The sequence below is a fragment of the Balaenoptera acutorostrata genome, chromosome 3 (genome assembly GCF_949987535.1).
Source record: "Balaenoptera acutorostrata chromosome 3, mBalAcu1.1, whole genome shotgun sequence".
NCBI classification, from domain to species: Eukaryota; Metazoa; Chordata; class Mammalia; order Artiodactyla; family Balaenopteridae; genus Balaenoptera; species Balaenoptera acutorostrata.
The window spans coordinates 57,951,618-57,971,275 of NC_080066.1; positions in this window are offsets into that span (position 1 = coordinate 57,951,618).

Sequence of the window (19,658 nt, forward strand, 5' to 3'; positions counted from 1 at the left end):
TATCTCTGTCATCCTTTTAAATGCAAATTTTAAAAAAGAGGGTAAAGTAATTTAGAACTTGACTTGTCAAGGATAAATAGAAATCCTAAGTGTATTTTCTATAAGCACTAGTAAAAAGGGTTTAGCCATCTAGATTGGTGACCTTGATTTGTTCCATCTGCCAGAAGCCCAATTTGAATCCAACCCCTTGTAACTGTTGGATTTTATGTTGTACCTGACTCAGGACTGTAATTTTGGAATGGGAATAATGAGACCTCTGTTTTTGTATTTTCATATGTATCTATATGTGTGTTGTAGGTGTATGGTATTGCCAAAAATTAATTCATAGAAGAGCTCTACTTAATTGGCTTTTAAAAAATCAAACACTTACATAAATACTCAGAAGTAAAAAATAATCTGGCCAGAATGAATTTCAGGTTCATGTCATCTGGAAAATATTCAGTGCTAAACTGATATCTGGTATGAAGGTGGCTTAAACTTGTTGGTTTGATTAATATAGACATGTCTTTAGAGTCATCAATGTTGAGTATAATACTTCTGTTGTACCTAGGTTTACTGGAGGTCAAATAAAACCTTATTCTATCTGTTATAAATCTGTCAAGAAGAAAAGTAACTCAATGTGAAAAAAAAACTTTTAAGGAAAGTAAGATGTATGTTTTCAGTAAAAGAAGGTGGGAGGAATGAGAATGAAAAATACTGAAAACAATAATACATGATCAGGATTTTCTAAGATTGGAGTGAATTTAGTTGGGTAAATGGATTTTATTAGGAATGGGCTAGAACAAGACTGGATTTGGTTTCTTCCTCCAAAGCGTTCTTGAAATTCTGCTTTTGACAACAGACTGTGTGAGTTTCTTTGCCTTTAAGTGATCTGTATTTGCTTTTGAGATCTTTTGTAACTTTGGTTAAGGAATAAGTATTGTCTCACAGTGACCTATGATCTTATTTGACCAACTGTTTTAAAACTTTTTGACAAACTTCCCAAATATCAAATTTTAATTAAATTTCTTTTGATTTCCAGCTAACTTTGGGATACTTTAGAGGTCCCCTGAGGTATCTTAAAGAAAAATATTTAACTAAGATTACTTGGTATGTTAAGTTAAAGGTAATCATTCATAATTCTGGTTATTGTAGCCAAGTTTCTTTATTGATTACACTGTAATCAAATGTTTAACCATGTCTTTTAAGTCTTTTGTCATTTATAGATATTTTTGTACTCTGATGCTGTTACAAAAAGTGCTTCCTCATCAAGGAAATTCACAGAAAGGCTATGGAAACAGTTACAACAGTTCCACACCAAGATGATGGCTATGCAAGGATTCCAGCCCATACTGATTTAAAACAAGAAGGTGTCCTGCCCCTGGAACCCCTAGGTCAGGCACCCAGGGATTTTTACTCCCTGACAGGCAGGGTTGACACCCCTACTCAGTCTTGAAGCAGTTACAGAAGACCATCGCCCTTCTGCTTCCCATAAGAATATAGGAGTAAAATCTCTGAGGGGGGAATGAAACAGGAGGGAAGGGGACAGGGCACAACCTTTGAAAGAATGACATAGCCTGAGGACGTGACATAAACTGATTAGAACCAAATGGGTCCAACCTGGCAAACAAGTCAACTTCCACTAGACCTTGAGCCTCAGTATATGCTCACTGTAACACATCAGCAAGCTAAATGACACACCCACAGGCCCCATGACAGTTCCAACACTGACCATAAGGATCAAAAAATGGGCAGTGGCCCAATTCCTGGAAATCCCCGTCCCTTCCTGAAATAACTGGAATACTCCTCCCACTCATTAGCCTATGAAATTATCCACCCCTATAAAAACTGACAACCCCATACACTGGTACATTTCTCACCTTCTGAGATGGCCCACACTCTGTCTGTGGAGTGTGTTTCTTTCTACATAAATCCACTTCTTCCCTATCACTTTGTCTCTCACTGAATTATTTCTGCAATCAAGAACCTGAGCTTCATTAAGTCCTGAAACCAGGTGTGTGATCTCAGTTGGAAAACTGTGGGTTTTGGCCAGGTTCGAGTACCAGCCATGTGGGTTCAAGTCCCAGTCAGGGTTTAGGCTGGGTTTGTGTCCCAGCACATGGGCTCAAGTCCCAATCTGAGGTGCACAGTTTCACTTCTAACAGAGAGAGATCAAATTCTAATCTTGTATTAGAATCCATTTACTCAGTTAAATTCAATCTAAATTTAGTTAATCCTGACCATGTACAAAACTTTCTCAGTAAACTGTAATTCCATTCCTTATACCTTCTTAACTGAAAACACACATTCTACCATACTGAAATATTTTATTATTTTCAGTAGCTTTAATTACATATTTAAATTAGAATCCCTGACTCTTAAAAACCTTAATTTCTAATGAAAACCAAGAGGCAAGTAATAGTTACCAAAATCTGGAGAAACTATTTTAGATGATTTTTAGAATATAATCATTCTTCTAGTGTTTACCTAAAAGCTCTTATTGTTGCCAAAATCTTGGCTCTCTGTGCACCAATGCCAAACAGAAATACGGAGACAGACTTATGGAGGAGAAATTAAGAGTGGCTTTATTTCTTTGCCAGGCAGAGAGAGAACACAGCAGGCTAGCGCCTCAAGAACTGTGCACCCCTCATTGGGGAATAGGGATAGGTTATATAGTCAGTGGTAGTGCTCAGAGGTATGTGATAAAGATCAAGGCAGTAACAGTCTTGCATTCTTCTTTCTTCTGCAAAGTTTCAAAAGGGTGGGGTTGCTGACAAGATTAGGGTGTGTGCAGAGTCTCTGGTGGTCTTGGGTCTCCTAATCTTGATGAGCTTCTCTGGTCTCTTTAATCTTGCCTCAGATGTTTTCATGGCTGCTCCTCCCTTGACTAGTAACTGTTCAAATCTGCCCTTTGGAACTCAGGGAAGGTCATGGAGGCTGGAGTCTTGCCTACAAGAAACTGGGGACAAAAAGGCCTCCCTGCCCGGGAACCCCACAGGGCCCTGCTTGGCATCATTATCTTGTTTACATTGACTTTATTTTTTTTAATTTACTTATTTTATTTTTTTGTTTTTCGCTGTGTTGGGTCTTTGTTGCTGTGTGCGGGCTTCTCTCTAGTTGCGGTGAGCAGGGGCTACTCTTCATTGGAGTGTGCGGGCTTCTCACTGTAGTGGCTTCTCTTGTTGAGGAGAATGGACTCTAGGTACATGGACTTCAGTAGTTGTGGCACTTGGTTTCAGTAGTTGTGGCATGTGGGCTCTAGAGCGCAGGCTCAGTGGTTGTGGTGCACAGGCTTAGTCACTCTGTGTCATGTGAGATTTTCCCAGACCAGGGCTTGAATCCGTGTCCACTGCATTGGCAGGCGGATTCTTAACCACTGTGCCACCAGGGAAGCCCTAAATTGACTTTAAAGTTTCATGAGATCAAGTTATTTCCTTGCTGACAAATTTGCAATACATATAACAAGATTTCATTTAACTTCTATTAAACCTAGGTGCAGCGAAAGTACTATACGTAATGTTGATGTCTCTAAAGACATGTCTATATTAATTACATCAACAGACTAAGACATTAATGCCAGGTATTAATTTAATACTAAATATGTCCCAGTTCACGTGAACCTGAAACTCATTTAGCTTAATTTCTCTTGTATTTAGAATTGTTTGGTTTGTAAGCACTTACTTTTCTTTAAGCCAATTAAATAGAGCTCATTTAGAGATTAACCTCAGCAATGTTATCCAAAGACAAAGACACATAGAAACACACTAAGAGATAGACATCATAGTTCTCATTTCAAGATTTCAGCCCTGAGTCAGGTACAGCAATGTAAAACCCATCAGTTTACAAAAGAGGTTGGATTAGCCACCACCAGTCCCTCCCATCAGGAAACTTGCATAAACCTCTTAGATAGCCTCATCCACCAGAGGGCAGACAGAAGAAACAAGAAGAACTACAATCCTGCAGCTTGTGGGAAAAAAACCACATTCACAGAAAGATAGACAAGATGAAAACACAGAGGGCTATGTACCAGATGAAGGAACAAGATAAAACCCCAGAAAAACAACTAAATGAAGTGGAGATAGGCAACCTTCCAGAAAAAGAATTCAGACTAATGATAGTGAAGATGATCCAGGACCTTGGAAAAGAATGGAGGCAAAGATGGAGAAGACACAAGAAATGTTTAACAAAGATCTACAAGAATTAAAGAACAAACAAACAGAGAGGAACAATACAATAACTGAAATGAAAACTACACTAGAAGGAATCAATAGCAGAATAACTGAGGCAGAAGAAGGGATAAGTGACCTGGAAGACAGAATGGTGGAATTCACTGCTGTGGAACAGACTAAAGAAAAAAGAATGAAAAGAAATGAAGACAGCCTAAGAGACCTCTGGGATAGCATTAAATGCAACAACATTTGCATTATAGGGGTCCCAGAAGGAGAAGAGAGAGAAAGGACCCAAGAAAATATTTGAAGAGATTATAGTGGAAAACTTCCCTAACATGGGAAGGGAAATAGCCACGCAAGTCCAGGAAGCACAGTGAGTCCCATACAGGATAAACCCAAGGAGGAACACGCCAAGACACAAAGTAATCAAATTGGCAAAAATTAAAGACAAAGAAATATTATTGAAAACAGCAAGGGGAAAAAAACAAATAACATACAAGGGAACTCCCATAAGGTTAACAGCTGATTTCTCAGCAGAAGCTCTACAAGCCAGAAGGGTGTGGTATGATATACTTAAAGTGATGAAAGGGAAGAAACTAAAATCAAGATTACTCTACCCAGCAAGGATCTCATTCAGATTCGATGGAGAAAACAAAAGCTTTACAGACAAGCAAAAGCTAAGAGAATTCAGCACCACCAAACCAGTTCTACAACAAATGCTAAAGGAACTTCTCTAAGTGGGAAACACAAGAATAGAAAACGACCTACAAAAACAAAGCCAAAACAATTAAGAAAATGGTCATAGGAACATACATATTGATAATTGCCTTAAACGTGAATGGATTAAATACTCCAACCAAAAGACACAGGCTTGCTGAATGGATACAAAAGCAAGACCCATATATATGCTGTCTACAGGAGACCCACTTCAGACCTAGGGACACATACAAATTGAAAGTGAGGGGATGGAAAAAGGTATTCCATGCAAAGGGAAATCAAAAGAAAGCTGGAGTAACAATACTCATATCAGATAAAATAGACTTTAAAATAAAGAAGGTTTACAAGAGACAAGGAAGGACACTACATAATGATCAAGGGATCAATCCAAGAGATAACAATTATAAATATTTATGCACCCAACATAGGAGCACCTCAATACATAAGGCAACTGCTAACAGCTCTAAAAGAGGAAATCAACAGTAATACACTAATAGTGGGGGACTTTAACACCTCACTTACACCAATAGACGCTCATCCAAAGAGAAAATTAATACGGAAACACAAGCTTTAAATGACACAATAGACCAGATAGATTTAATTGATATTCATAGGACATTCCATCCAAAAACACCAGATTACACTTTCTTCTGAAGAGCACGTGGAACATTCTCCAGGATTGATCACATCTTGGGTCACAAATCAAGCCTCAGTAAATTTAAGAAAATTGAAATCATATCAAGCACCTTTTCTGACAACAATGCTATGAGATTAGAAATGAATTACAGGGAACAAAACGTAAAAACACAAACACATGGAGGCTAAACAATGCATTTCTAAATAACCAAGAGATCACTGAAGAAATCAAAGAGAAAATCAAAAAATACCTAAAGAAAAATGACAATGAAAACACGATGATCCAAAACCTATGGGATGCAGCAAAAGCAGTTCTAAGAGGGAAGTTTATAGAAATAAAATCCTACCTAGAGAAACAAGAAAAATCTCAAATAAACAATCTAAACTTACACCTAAAGGAACTAGAGAAAGAAGAACAAGCAAAACCCAAAGTTACAGAAGGAAAGAAATCATAAAGATCAGAGCAGAAATAAATGAAATAGAAACAAAGAAAACAATAGCAAAGATCAATAAAACTAAAAGCTGGTTCTTTGAGAAGGTAAACAAAATTGATAAACCATTAGCCAGAACTCATCAAGAAAAAGAGGGAGAGGACTCAAATCAATAAAGTTAGAAATTTTATTGAAATTAGAAATTAGAAAAAGGAGAAGTTACAACAGACACTGCAGAAATGCAAAGCATGCTAAGAGACTACTACAAGCAACTCTATGCCAATAAAATGGACAACCTGGAAGAAATGGACAAATTCTTAGAAAGGTATAACCTTCCAAGACTGAACCAGGAAGAAATAGAAAATATGAACAGACCCATCCCAAGTAATGAAATTGAAACTGTGATTAAAAATCTTCCAACAAACAGAAGTCCAGGACCAGATGGCTTCACAGGTGAATTCTATCAAACATTTAGAGAAGAGCTAACACCCATACTTCTCAAACTCTTCCCAAAAAATTGCAGAGGGAGGAACACTCCCAAACTCATTCTATGAGGCCACCATCACCCTGATACCAAAACTAGACAAAGATACTACAAAAGAAGAAAATTACAGACCAATATCACTGATGAATATAGATGCAAAAATCCTCAACAAAATGCTAACAAACAGAATCCAACAACACATTAAAAGGATCATACACCATGACCAAGTGGGATTTATCCCAAGGATACAAGGATTCTTCAATATACACAAATCAATCAGGGTGGTACACCATATTAACAAATTGAAGAATAAAAACCATATGATCATCTCAATAGATGCAGAAAAAAGCTTTTGACAAAAAAAAAGAGGTTGGATTAAAGTTGGGTTTCTGGCAGATGGAAAAAAATCAAGCTCACTTGTCTAGATGGCTAAACCCTTTTAACTAATATTTTTGGAAAACATGTCAAGTTCTAAATTACTGTACCCTGTTTTTCAAAATTTGCATTTTAAAAAGATGGTAGAGAAAGGGTTCCTGAGAAGACCAGATAGGACATTTGCATCTCAAAGATACAGGCAAGTTTCTCCTAGGATGACTTTATTTCCCCTTTGTTTAATATTTAGAAGCCTCTTAAGATAAATAGGGAAGGTTTTGGGAGTGGTAAAAGGATTTGTGGGCTTTGAATTATTTTTGGAGCCACACTTCTGGTCCTGTAAAGACTATACTTGTAAAACAAGTGACAGTTTTGTTTTTCTGATTCCCCAGACTTTTGATTATAGGAGAAAGTCCTGGGCATAAGGGAACCTCAGTCCATTTTCCCAATCTGTGGCAATAAAAATCTCATTGTAAGAGACCAATTTTTAGGCCAGTTTTCTTTGGTATTGGATCACAGCTGTAGGTCGACCAGTCATTTGGTTTCCCAAGGGGTTCGCAGTTGGGGGTGGAACTTTAGAGGAAGTGCTTCCCATTTTAGTTCGAGCAGTTAGTACCAGATATCTGCGTGCTCAAACCAAAGTAACCAAACCAAAACCTCACCAGCCGGAAGTAACACTCAAAGTAAAACAGATGGCAAAGAGATGCCCAGGAATCTAAAGCCAAATGGCAAAAATGCCCCAAAAGTGACTTCCCAGTCCCACTAGGACTGTGACCTTTGTCCAAAGTGGCACCTTGCAAATGGAAGAACTCCGCAAATGGAACTGAAGTTCCCCAGATGGACAAGATCAAAAAGGCCCCTGTGGGACCCTGATGTCAAGCTGCTCTGACAAAAAAGTTACTTGAGCATTTAATTACAAAGAAGATCTTGTCCCCAAAAGGAGGATTGGACACTATGGCATATATAAAAAGCTATGTTTCAGAGTGAGGTCCCCTTGTTGGTATTCTAGAGGTTGTAAGAATGAACGGTTTTGTGTGTCTCCACAGACTCCCGTGACCAGGATACACTGAGATGTTTTCTGTGTCACCTTGGTGTTTACCACAGAATATGTGGCACCCATATCTATTAGAAAGTCAATCAACTTGTTCCCCACTGTCAAAGTTACTGGGGACTCCTGAGGCAAAATCAGAATTGGACACCTCATGTCCAAGGGAGTCCCTTGGCCTCTTATAGGATATCGGCCCAAGGGAAATTGCCCTGCTGTGGAAGTGGCTCCCGGTCCCAATTGGATGCCCTGTTGGGTCTTAGATGGTGATGCTAAACCAGATCCCTGTGCCCCGGGGGTTACCATAGAAACTTCTATTTGATCCCCCTGGGTAGGGGAAACAGGAGGCGGTGAATACGTTGGTGGCATGGGGGGTGGGGCAGTTGCAACAACTGCCAGTGCAGCCTGCTCAGCCACTGGGGAGCTGGATAGGCTGGGGAGGTGGGTTTTAAGTTTTGAAATAACATGTCCCCACTCATTTCTCCCTCTTTCCCTTGTAGAATGGGTTTCCCCTTGGGTTTCCTTTCAGACCGTTGCACCATAAGGTGGCAGTCCTCTGACTCGTTTTCCTCCTGATGAGATAGCATAAATGCTTCTACATATGGAATCTCATCTCTTTTCCCTTCTCTTTTGCAAAACACTTCTAACTGTGAGATCGTATAGTAACTGAGGGAGCCATTCAGAGGCCATTCCTCTTCTGACCCTAACACATATTGGGTCCACACCCTATTAAAATAGTATATCATGTCTTTCTTAGTCATAAGCTCATGGCTATGTTTTGCCCATTTATCTAATATACGCCCCAAAGAGCTCTCCTTCTGGATAGATGTAGTATTTTCCATTTTTACAAGTTTGATAACACCAAAACAAAGAAAATGTAGACAAATTCCAACACAAAAGGCACAAATTCTAACACCGATGCACACAAAACCAAGACCAAAACCAACGAACTAGTTCCCAAATCAGGTGACTTACCCTACAAAACGAGCAAACTAGCTCCCAATGAACTGGTTCCCAAAATCAGGTAGAGTCCAGCAACAATTCCCTTCTCCAACAGGGCACCCCAACCTAATTGGCTTGTCCCGTAAAGGAAAAGCCCAAATTGAGGGGGGGATATGTTCCCAGTGTGCATGCTGGAGTGACTTGCCCTCCAAAATCAAATTGAGTCCGACTCATAGAAGTTTGCTGGTTCCTTGCTTCAACTGCCAAGTGCTGGGGTAGCTGGTGCTGCTTCAGGGAATTTTGAAGGGAAGATCCTCAGGACAAATTATCTTGGCAGCTGCTAGGGTCTTGCCCCAATATTCCCAGACTGGGGCTGGCTAGCCACGAGCAGCAAGGCTCCTGGCTGGCTAAGCATATTTGTTACTGAGTCCAAGCTCGCTCTGCTCACTTCATGACAGGCCAATAAATCAGAGATGAGGTGTTGAGGCAAGGAATATGACTTTATTCAGAAAACCGGCAGACGGAGAAGATGGCAGACTAATGTCTCAAAATAACCATCTTATCAGGGTCTGGATGCCAGTTTATTTTATAGAATCAGAGAGGGAAGTAAAATAAAAAGGCAAAATAGGGCTTCCCTGGTGGCACAGTGGTTGGGAGTCTGCCTGCTAGTGCAGGGGACGCGGGTTCGGGCCCTGGTCTGGGAGGATCCCACATGCCGCGGAGCGGCTGGGCCCGTGAGCCACAATTGCTGAGCCTGCGCGTCTGGAGCCTGTGCCCCGCGACGGGAGGGGCCGCGATGGGGAGAGGCCCGCGCACCGCGATGAAGAGCGGTCCCCGCACCGCGATGAAGATTGGCCCCCGCTTGCCGCAACTGGAGAAAGCCCTCGCGCGAACCGAAGACCCAACACAGCCAAAAATAAATAAATAAATAAATAAATAAGAAAATCCTTTAAAAAAAAAAAGGCAAAATAGGGAGAGGCAGTGAGGAAGTAGAGTAAAAATGGCCATCAGTCTTGCAAGACATCTCCTTGGAATGGCCAGCCTTGGTGAAGGGATGTGTTAATTTCAGCCATTTACAGGTGGGTAAGGTCAGATTGTCTCCCTGGGAGCTGAACAGAAGCACTTTAGTTTAACGTTCAAGCAGAGGGTCTGGGTTCCTTGAGTCAGGCCATTATGTATGATTATAATAAAAAAAGCAATGAAAAGCAAAGGTTAAAGTTAAAGAAACAGATCCAATGTGGAGTCTGATTTAGCTCTTCCCTGTTACGGCATTGCAGCAAAGGGTACCAGGTCCCAGCCTGTCTCCAGGGGTAGCAAGCCACAGTCTTCTTTCCTACTGCATACCTTGCTCTTATTCTGGGAGTCATCTTCATGCTCCTAGAATCTGAGAGATATTGTGGTCCGCACCGTGGAGAGCAATAGCCCAATGTTAATTCAGAGGGGCAAGGAAAGAAATATCTCACCCCTGCACCGCTCCACCATGATGTCTGCCAAAGTTAACCTATTGTTTAAATATTGCAAGAATCAAGAAATACCAGATATAATTGTCATAAAAATATAATTTATAAATTTAACACATTTTTACAACTACACTGAGATTGTTGGAGACTCCAGAAATTTCAGATGTTTTCTTGGTTAATGGCATATAAATAAAGAACTTGGTTATGGGCCAGTCTACAAGAACTCCTTATTGTTTTGCTTGTTTTCCTCTTTTTTATTCTTATGATAAAATGTTTCTACAGTTTTGGGGCAACCTATACTGTACTCTATAAAAGTATCACTATTATTCAGGCCACTCAAATATTCCAAATAATTTAGTTCAAAATTAATGTCAAGATATCAAAGCTTCCAATATATACCTCAATTAAATAAAAAAGATATCAAAGGGTGAATTGTAATATAGTGGGATTTTTTCCAGCTTTACTGAAACATAATTGACACTTAACATTGTGTAAGTTTAAGATATACAATGCGATGATTTGGTATATGTATATATTGTGAAATGGTGACCAAAATAATATTAGCAAACACATAACATTACCTAAATACTTATAATTTTTTGTGTGTGTTGACCAAACCAAGCAGGACCCTGTGGGGCATTCCCAAGTACAAAAGCCTTTCCGTGTCCTCCATTTTTGTTTTTGGTAAAAAGGTTTCAGCATCCTAGACCTTCCCTAAGTTCCAAAGGACAGAATCAAACAGTTACTAATGTTTATCAATATAATTAATACTCTCAAAGAACCAACTAGTTGCTGATTTTTTATTACAACTTTGCTTTCTGACATTTTATTCAATATTTTATTTATTTGACTTTATTTATTTAATTATTGCTTTTCTGTTGGTTTTTAACTCTTGAGATGAACACTTAGATCATTGATTTCAGGCTTTCTTCCTTTCTAATATTTAATTTTAATGATATGAATTTCTCTGAAAGCTCTGCATTAGCTTTTTTTTAAACAACTTTATTGCAGTATAATTGCTTTACATTGTTGTGTTTCTGCTGTATAACAAAGTGAATCACCTATATGTATACTTATATCCCCATATACCCTCCCTCTTGCATCTCCCTCCCACCCTCCATATCCCACCCTCCAAGTGGTCACAAAGCACCAAGCTGATCTCCCGGTGCTATGAAGCTGCTTCCCACTAGCTATCTATTTTACATTTGGTAGTGGATATATGTCAATGCCACTCTGTCACTTCGTCCCAGCTTACCCTTCCCCCTCCCCATGTCCTTAAGTCTGTTCTGTACGTCTGCATCTTTATTCGTATCCTGCCCATAGGTTCTTCAGAACAATTTTGTTTTTAGATTCCATAATATGTGTTAGCATATGGTATTTGTTTTTCTCTCTCTGACTTACCTCACTTTCTATGACAGATTCTATGTCCACCTCACTACAAATAACTGAATTTCGTTTCTTTGTATGGCTGAGTAATATTCCATTGTATATATGTGCCACATCTTCTTTATCCATTCATCTGTTGATGGACACTTAGGTTGCGTCCATGTCCTGGCTATTGTAAATAGTGCTGAAATGAACGTTGAGGTACATGACTATTTTGAATTATGGTTTTCTAAGGGTATATGCCCAGGAATGTATTGCTGAGTCATATGGTAGTACTATTTTTAGTTTTTTAAGGAACCTCCATACTGTGCTCCATAGTGGCTGTATCAATTTACATTCCCACCAACAGTGTAGGAGGGTTCCATTTTCTACACAACCTCTCCAGCATTAATTGTTTGTAGATTTTTTGATGATGGCCATTCTGACCGGTGCGAGATGATACCTCATTGTGGTTTTAATTTGCATTTCTCTAATGATTAGTGATGTTGAGCATCCTTTCATATGTTTGGTGGCAATCTGTATATCTTCTTTGGAGAAATGTCTATTGAGGAATTCTGCCCATTTTAGCATTGGGTTGTTTGCTTTTTTGATATTGAGCTGCATGAGCTGCTTGTATAATTTGGAGATTAATTCTTTGTCACTTGCTTCATTTGCAAATATTATCTTCCATTTTGAGGGCTGTCTTTTCATCTTGTTTATGGTTTCCTTTGCTGTGCAAAAGCTTTTAAGTTTCAATAGGTCCCATTTGTTATTTTTGTTTTTATTTCCATTTCTCTAGGAGGTGGGTCAAAAAGGATCTTGCTGTGATTTATGTCATAGAGTGTTCTGCCTAAGTTTTTCTCTAAGAGTTTTAGAGTGTCTGGTCTTACATTTAGGGCTTTAATCCATTTTGAGTTTATTTTTGTGTATGGTGTTCGGGAGTGTTCTAATTTCATTCTTTTACATATAGCTGTCCAGTTTTCCCAGCACCACTTTTTGAAGAGGCTGTCTTTTCTCCATTGTATATTCTTGCCTCCTTTATCAAAGATAAGGTGAACATATGTGCCTGGGTTTATCAGGGCTTTCAATCCTGTTCCATTGATCTGTTTCTTTTTTGTGACAGTACCATACTGTCTTGATTACTGTAGCTTTGTAGTATAGTCTGAAGTCCAGGAGACTGATTTCTCCAGCTTCATTTTTCTTTCTTAAAATTGCTTTGGCTATTCAGGGTCTTTTGTGTTTCCACACAAATCGTGAAATTTTTTGTTCTAGTTCTGTGAAAAATGCCATAGGGATAGGGATTGAATTGAATCTGTAGATTGCTTTGGGTAGTATAGTCATTTTCACAATATTGATTCTTGAATCCAAGAATATGGTATATCTCACCAGCTGTTTGTATAGTCTTTAATTTATTTCAATATGTCTTATAGTTTTCTGCATAAAGGTCTTTTGTCTCCTTAGGTAGGTTTATTCCTAGGTATTTTACTCTTTTTATTGCAATGGAAAATGGGAGTTTTTCCTTAATGTCTCTTTCAGATTTTTCACCATTAGTGTATAGGAATGCAAGAGATTTCTGTGCATTAATTTTGTATCCTGCTACTTTACCAAATTCATTGATTAGCTCTAGTAGTTTTCTGGTAGCCTTTTAGGATTCTCTATGTATAGTATCATGTCATCTGCAAAAAGTGACAGTTTGACTCCTTCTTTTCTGATTTGGATTCTTTTTATTTCTTTTTCTTCTCTGATTGCTGTGGCTAAAACATCCTAAACTATGTTGAATAATAGTGGTGAGAGTGGTCAACCTTGTCTTGTTCCTTATCTTAGTGGAAATGGTTTCAGTTTTTCACCATTGAGGATGATGTTGGCTGTGGCTTTGTCATATATGGCCCTTATTATGTCAAGGAAAGTTCCCTCTATGCCTACTATCTGGAGGGTTTTTATCATAAATGTGTGTTGAATTTTGTTGAATGGGTTCTCTGCATCTATTGAGATGATCATGTTGTTATTCCCCTTCAATTTATTAATATGGTGTATCACGGTGATTGATTTGCATATATTGAAGAATCCTTGCATTCCTGGGATAAACCTAACTTGATCACAATGTATGATCCTTCTAATGTGCTGTTGGATTCCGTTTGCTAGTATTTCATTGAGGATTTTTGCATCTATGTTGATCAGTGATATTGGCCTATAGTTTTCTTTCTTTGTGACATCTTTGTCTGGTTTTGGTATCAGAGTGATGGTGGCCTTGTAGAATGAGTTTGGGAGTGTTCCTCCCTCTGCTATATTTGGAAGAATTTGAGAAGGATAGGTGTTAGCTCTTCTCTAATTGTTTGATAGAATTTGCCTGTGAAGCCACCTGGTCCTGGGTTTTTGTTTGTTGGAGGATTTTTAATCACAAATTCAATTTCAGTGCTTGTGATTGGTCTGTTCATATTTTCTATTTCCTCCTGGTTCAGTCTCGGCAGGTTGTGCATTTATAAGAATTTGTCCATTCCTTCCAGGTTGTCCATTTTATTGGCATACATTTGCTTGTAGTAATCTCTCATGATCGTTTGTATTTCTGCAGTGTCAGTTGTTACTTCTCCTTTTTCATTTCTAATTCTATTGATTAGAGTCTTCTCCCTTTTTTTCTTGATAAGTCTGGCTAATGGTTTATCAATTTTGTTTATCTTCTCAAAGAACCAGCTATTGGTTTTATTGATCTTTGCTATCGTTTCCTTCATTTCTTTTTCATTTATTTCTTATCTGATCTTTATGATTTCTTTCCTTCTGCTAACTTTGGGGGGTTTTTTGTTCTTCTTTCTCTAATTGCTTTAAGTGTAAGGTTAGGTTGTTTATTTGAGATGTTTCTTGTTTCTTAAGGTAGGATTGTATTGCTTTAAACTTCCCTCTTAGAACTCCTTTCGCTGCATCCCATAGGGTTTGGGTCATCGTGTCTCCATTGTCATTTGTAGGTATTTTTTAAATTTCCTCTTTGATTTCTTCAGTGATCTCTTGGTTATTATGTAGTGTGTTGTTTAGCCGCCATGTGTTTTTATTTCTTACATATTTTTTCCTGTAATTGATATCTAGTCTCATAGCGTTGTGGTCGGAAAAGATATTTGATGTGATTTCAATTCTCTTAAATTTATTAAGGCTTGATTTGTGACCCAAGATATGATCTATCCTGGAGAATGTTCCATGAGCCCTTGAGAAGAATGTGTATTCTGTTGTTTTTGGATGGAATGTCCTATAAATATCAATTAAGTCCATCTTGTTTAAGGTATCATCTAAAGCTTGTGTTTCCTTATTTGTTTTCATTTTGGATGATCTGTCCATTGGTGGAAGTGGGGTGTTAAAGTCCGCTACTCTGATTGTGTTACTGTCGATTTCCCCTTTTATGGCTGTTAGTATTTGCCTTATGTATTGAGGTGCTCCTATGTTGGTGCATAAATATTTACAGTTGTTATATCTTCTTCTTGGATTGATCCCTTGATCATTATATAGTGTCCTTATTTGTCTCTTGTAATAGTCTTTGTTTTAAAGTTTATTTTGTCTGATATGAGAATTGCTACTCCAGCTTTCTTTTGATTCCCATTTGCATGGAATATCTTTTTCCATCCCCTCACTTTCAGTCTGTATTTGTCCCTAGGTTTGAAGTGGGTCTCTTGTAGACAGCATGTATACGGGTCTTGTTTTTGTATCCATCAGCTAATCTATGTCTTTTAGTTGGGGCATTTGATCCATTTACATTTAAGGTAATTATCGATATGTATGTTCCTATTCCCATTTTCTTAAATGTTTTGGGTTTGTTATTGTAGGTGTTTTCCTTCTCTTGTGTTTCTTGCCCAGAGAAGTTCCTTTAGCATTTGTTGTAAAGGTAGTTTGGTGGTGCTGAATTCTCTTAGCTTTTGCTTGTTGGTAAAGATTTTAATTTCTCTGTCAAATCTGAATGAGACCCTTACTGGGTAGAGTAATCTTGGTTGTAGGTTTTTCCCTTTCATCACTTTAAATATGTCCTGCCACACCCTTCTGGCTTGTAGAGTTTCTGCTGAGAAATCAGCTGTTCACCTTATGGGGATTCCCTTGTATGTTATTTGTTGCTTTTCCCTTGCTGCTTTCAATATTTTTTCTTTGTGTTTAATTTTTGATAGTTTGATTAATATGTGTCTTGTCATTTTTCTCCTTGCATTTATCCTGTACGAGACTCTCTGTGGTTCCTGGACTTCATTGACTACTTCTGTTTCCATGTTAGGGAAGTTTTCAACTATAATCTCTTCAAATAATTTCTCAGTCTCTTTCTTTTTCTCTTCTTCTTCTTGGACCCCTATAATTTGAACGTTGGATCATTTAATGTTGTCTCAGAAGTCTGTGACACTGTCCTCAATTCTTTTCATTCTTTTTTCTTTCTTCTGAACGGAGGTAGTTATTTCCACTCTTTTATCTTCCAGGTCACTTATCCATTCTTCTGCCTCAGGTGTTCTGCTATTGATTCCTCCTAGATAATTTTTAATTTCATTTATTGTGTTGTTCATCATTGTTTGTTTTCTCTTTAGTTTTTCTCGGTCCTTGTTAAACATTTCTTGGATTTTGTCCATTCTATTTCCGAGATTTTGGTTCATTTTTTTTTTCTTATTAACCCAGGAATTTTATTTTTATGCAGTTGTATAAATAGAAGTTTATACTTCAAGCTATAAGGATTACCATTGCAATCATATTAACAGTGTTTAAAACTATAAACAATCAAAAGGTTGGTATAGTAAATTATGGCAAGTTAATATGATATAGTACTAGGCAGCAATTAAAAATAATAATATAGAAGAATATTTAATGCCATGAAAAACACTCACTATAAATTGTTAAGTGAAAAAAGCAAGTTACTTAAAAATATAAATATAATTACATATATGTATGCATGTATATATGGATCATCTTTACTATCATTACTCTGAATTATTTTTCAGGTAGACTGCATATTTCCTTTTCTTTTGTTTCATCTGGTGGGTTTTTACCTTGCTCCTTCATCTGCTGCATATTTCTCTGTCTTCTCATTTTGTTTAACTTACTGTGTTTGGGGTCTCCTTTTTGTAGGCTGCAGGTTCATACTTCCCATTGTTTTTGGTGTCTGCCCCCATTGGGTGAGGTTGGTTCAGTGGGTTGTGTAGGCTTCCTGGTGGAAGGGACTGGTGCCTGTGTTCTGGTGGATGAGGCTGTGTCTTGTCTTTCCGGTGGGCAGGACCATGTCCAGTGGTGTGTTTTGGGGTGTCTGTGAACTTATTATGATTTTAGGCTGCCTCTGTGCTAATGGGTGGGGTTGTGTTCATGTCTTGCTAGTTGTTTGGCATGGGGTGTCCAGCACTATAGCTTGCTGGTCTTTGAGCAGAGCTGGGTCTTTGCGTTGAGATGGAGATCTCTGGGAGAGCTATCAGCAATTGATATTATGTGTGGCTGGAAGGTTTCTGGTGGTCCAATGTCCTGAATTTGGCTCTCCCACCTCAGAGGCTCAGGCCTGACACCCGGCCGGAGCACCAAGATCCTGTCAGCCACACGGCTCAGAAGAAGAGGGAGAAAAAAAATAAGAAAGAAATAAAATAAAGTAAAATAAAGTTATTAAAATAAAAAATTTTTAAAGTATGTTTAAAATTAAAAAAATTTTAAGTAATTTTAAAAAAAGAAGAGCGTAACTAAACAAATAAACAAATCCACCAATGATAAGAAGCACTAAAAACTAAACTAAGATAAATATAAAAATCAGAAACTGGTCAGTCGCATACAGCATACCCCAAGTCTACTGTTGCTCCCAAAGTCCACTGCCTCAGTTTTGGGATGATTCATTGTGTATTTAGGTATTCCACAGATACAGGGTACATCAAGTAGATTGTGGAGATTTAATCCACTGCTCTTGAGCTTGCATGGAAAAAATTCCCTTTCTCTTCTTTGTTCGCACAGCTTCTGGGGTTCAGCTTAGGATTTGGCCTGGCCTCTGTATGTAGGTCGCCCTCTGGCATCTGTTCTTCACCCTGAAAGGAGAGAGTTAAAGGAGTGACTGAGTAGGGGGCTCTGGCTCACTCAGTCTGGGGGGAAGGAGGGGTAAGGAATGCAGGGCAAGCTTGTGGTCGCAGAGGCCAACATGACATTGTAACAGCCTGAGGCATGCCATGTGTTCTCCCAGGGAAGTTGTCCCCGGATCATGGGAACCTGGCAATGGTGGGCTGCACAGGCTCCTGGGAGGGGAGGTGTGGATAAGTGACCTGTGCTTGCACACAGGATTCTTGGTGGCTGCAGCAGCAACGTTAGCGTTTCATGCCTGTCTCTGGTGTCCATGCTGATAGCTGCAGCTTGTACCTCTCTCTGGAGCTAGTTTAGGCAGTGCTCTGAATCTCCTCTCCTCATGCACCCCAAACCAATGGTCTCTTGACTCTTAGGCAGTTCCAGAGATTTTCCCAGATTCCTTCTTGGTTAACTGTGGTGCACTAGCCCCCCTCAGGCTCTGTTCATGCAGTCAACCTCATTCTTCTTCCTGAGATCTGACCTCCGAAGCTCGAGCCTCAGCTCCCAGCCCGCACCCGCCCCAGAGGGTGAGCAGACAAACCTCTCAGGCTGGTGAGTGCTGGTCAGCACCGATCCTCCGTGTGGGAATCTTTCCACTTTGCCCTCTGCACCCCTGTTGCTGTTCTCTCCTCCATGGCTCCGAAGCTTCCTTCCCCACCCACCTCCTGTCTCCACCAGTGAAGGGGCTCCCTAGTGTGTGCAAACTTTTCCTCTTTCACGGCTCCATCCCAGAGGTGCAGGTCCTGTCCCTATTCTTTTGTTTCTGTTTTTTCTTTTTCTTTTACCCTACTCAGGTACGTGGGGAGTTTCTTGCCCTTTGGGAAGTCTGAGGTCTTCTGCCAGGGTTCAGTAGGTGTTCTGTAGGAGTTGTTCCACATGTAGATGTATTTTTGATGTAATTGTTGGGAGGAAGGTGATCTCCATGTCTTACTCCTCCACCATCTTGAAGGTCCTCTCTGCATTAGCTTTTTAACCAAGGTTTCTACAACATACTTTCCTTATTGTTCTGTTCAGAACATTTTAAAATTTCTATGTACCTTTTTCTCTTAGCCATGTTTAATTTCTAGGAACCTAGGATAGTCACATTATAATTTTCTAATTGTTTTCTTGCCTAGTTCTGACTGATTAAATTCATTCAGGTGAAATATGATGAATCTTGCTTGAGGATGACCATCTTATAGTCAAGTTTATTAAATATTTCTTGTTATTGGAAAATAATATTAATTTTCATTATTAAGCCCATTATTTTACCTATAACTATTGGTTCAACATTTGTAACTATCTTTTTGAGCTTTAAAATATTAACTTTAATCTTTAAATTCAGAGTTTGAGGCTTTGAAAACTTTTTTCATTGCAGTAAGAACACTTAATATGAGATCTACACTAAAAATTTTTTTATGTGTACAATATAATATAGTTAATTATAGATGCAATATTGTACAGCAGATCTGTAGAATATAATCATCTTGCATAACTGAAATTTCATCCCTGTTGAATTGCAACTGCCAATTTTCCCCTCCCCAAGCCTCTGGAAACCACTAATTTACTTTGTGCTTCTATTTGTTTGAATATTTTATATACATCATAATAAATGGCATCATGCAGTATTTTTTTTTTTACTGTGACAGACTTATTTCACTTAGCATAATGTCCTAGACATTCTTCCATGTTGTCACACATGTCAGGATTTATTTCCTTTTTAACATTAAAAAATATCCCACTGAGTATATTTACCACATTTTCTGTATGCATTAATTCTTTGATGGACATTCAGTTTTTTTCCACATCTTGGCTATTGTGAATAGTACAGCAGTGAACATGAGTCCAAATATCTCATAGAGACCCTGATTTCAATTCTTTTTGATAAATACCCAGAAGTGAGTTTGTTGGGTCATATGGTAGTGCTATCTTTATCCTGTTTAATGAACCTCCATGCCATTTTACATTCTCCTCCAAAGTGTAAAATGATTCCAGTTTTTCCACTTCTTCATAAACTTGTTATCTCTTTTTTGTTGTTGTTGTTTG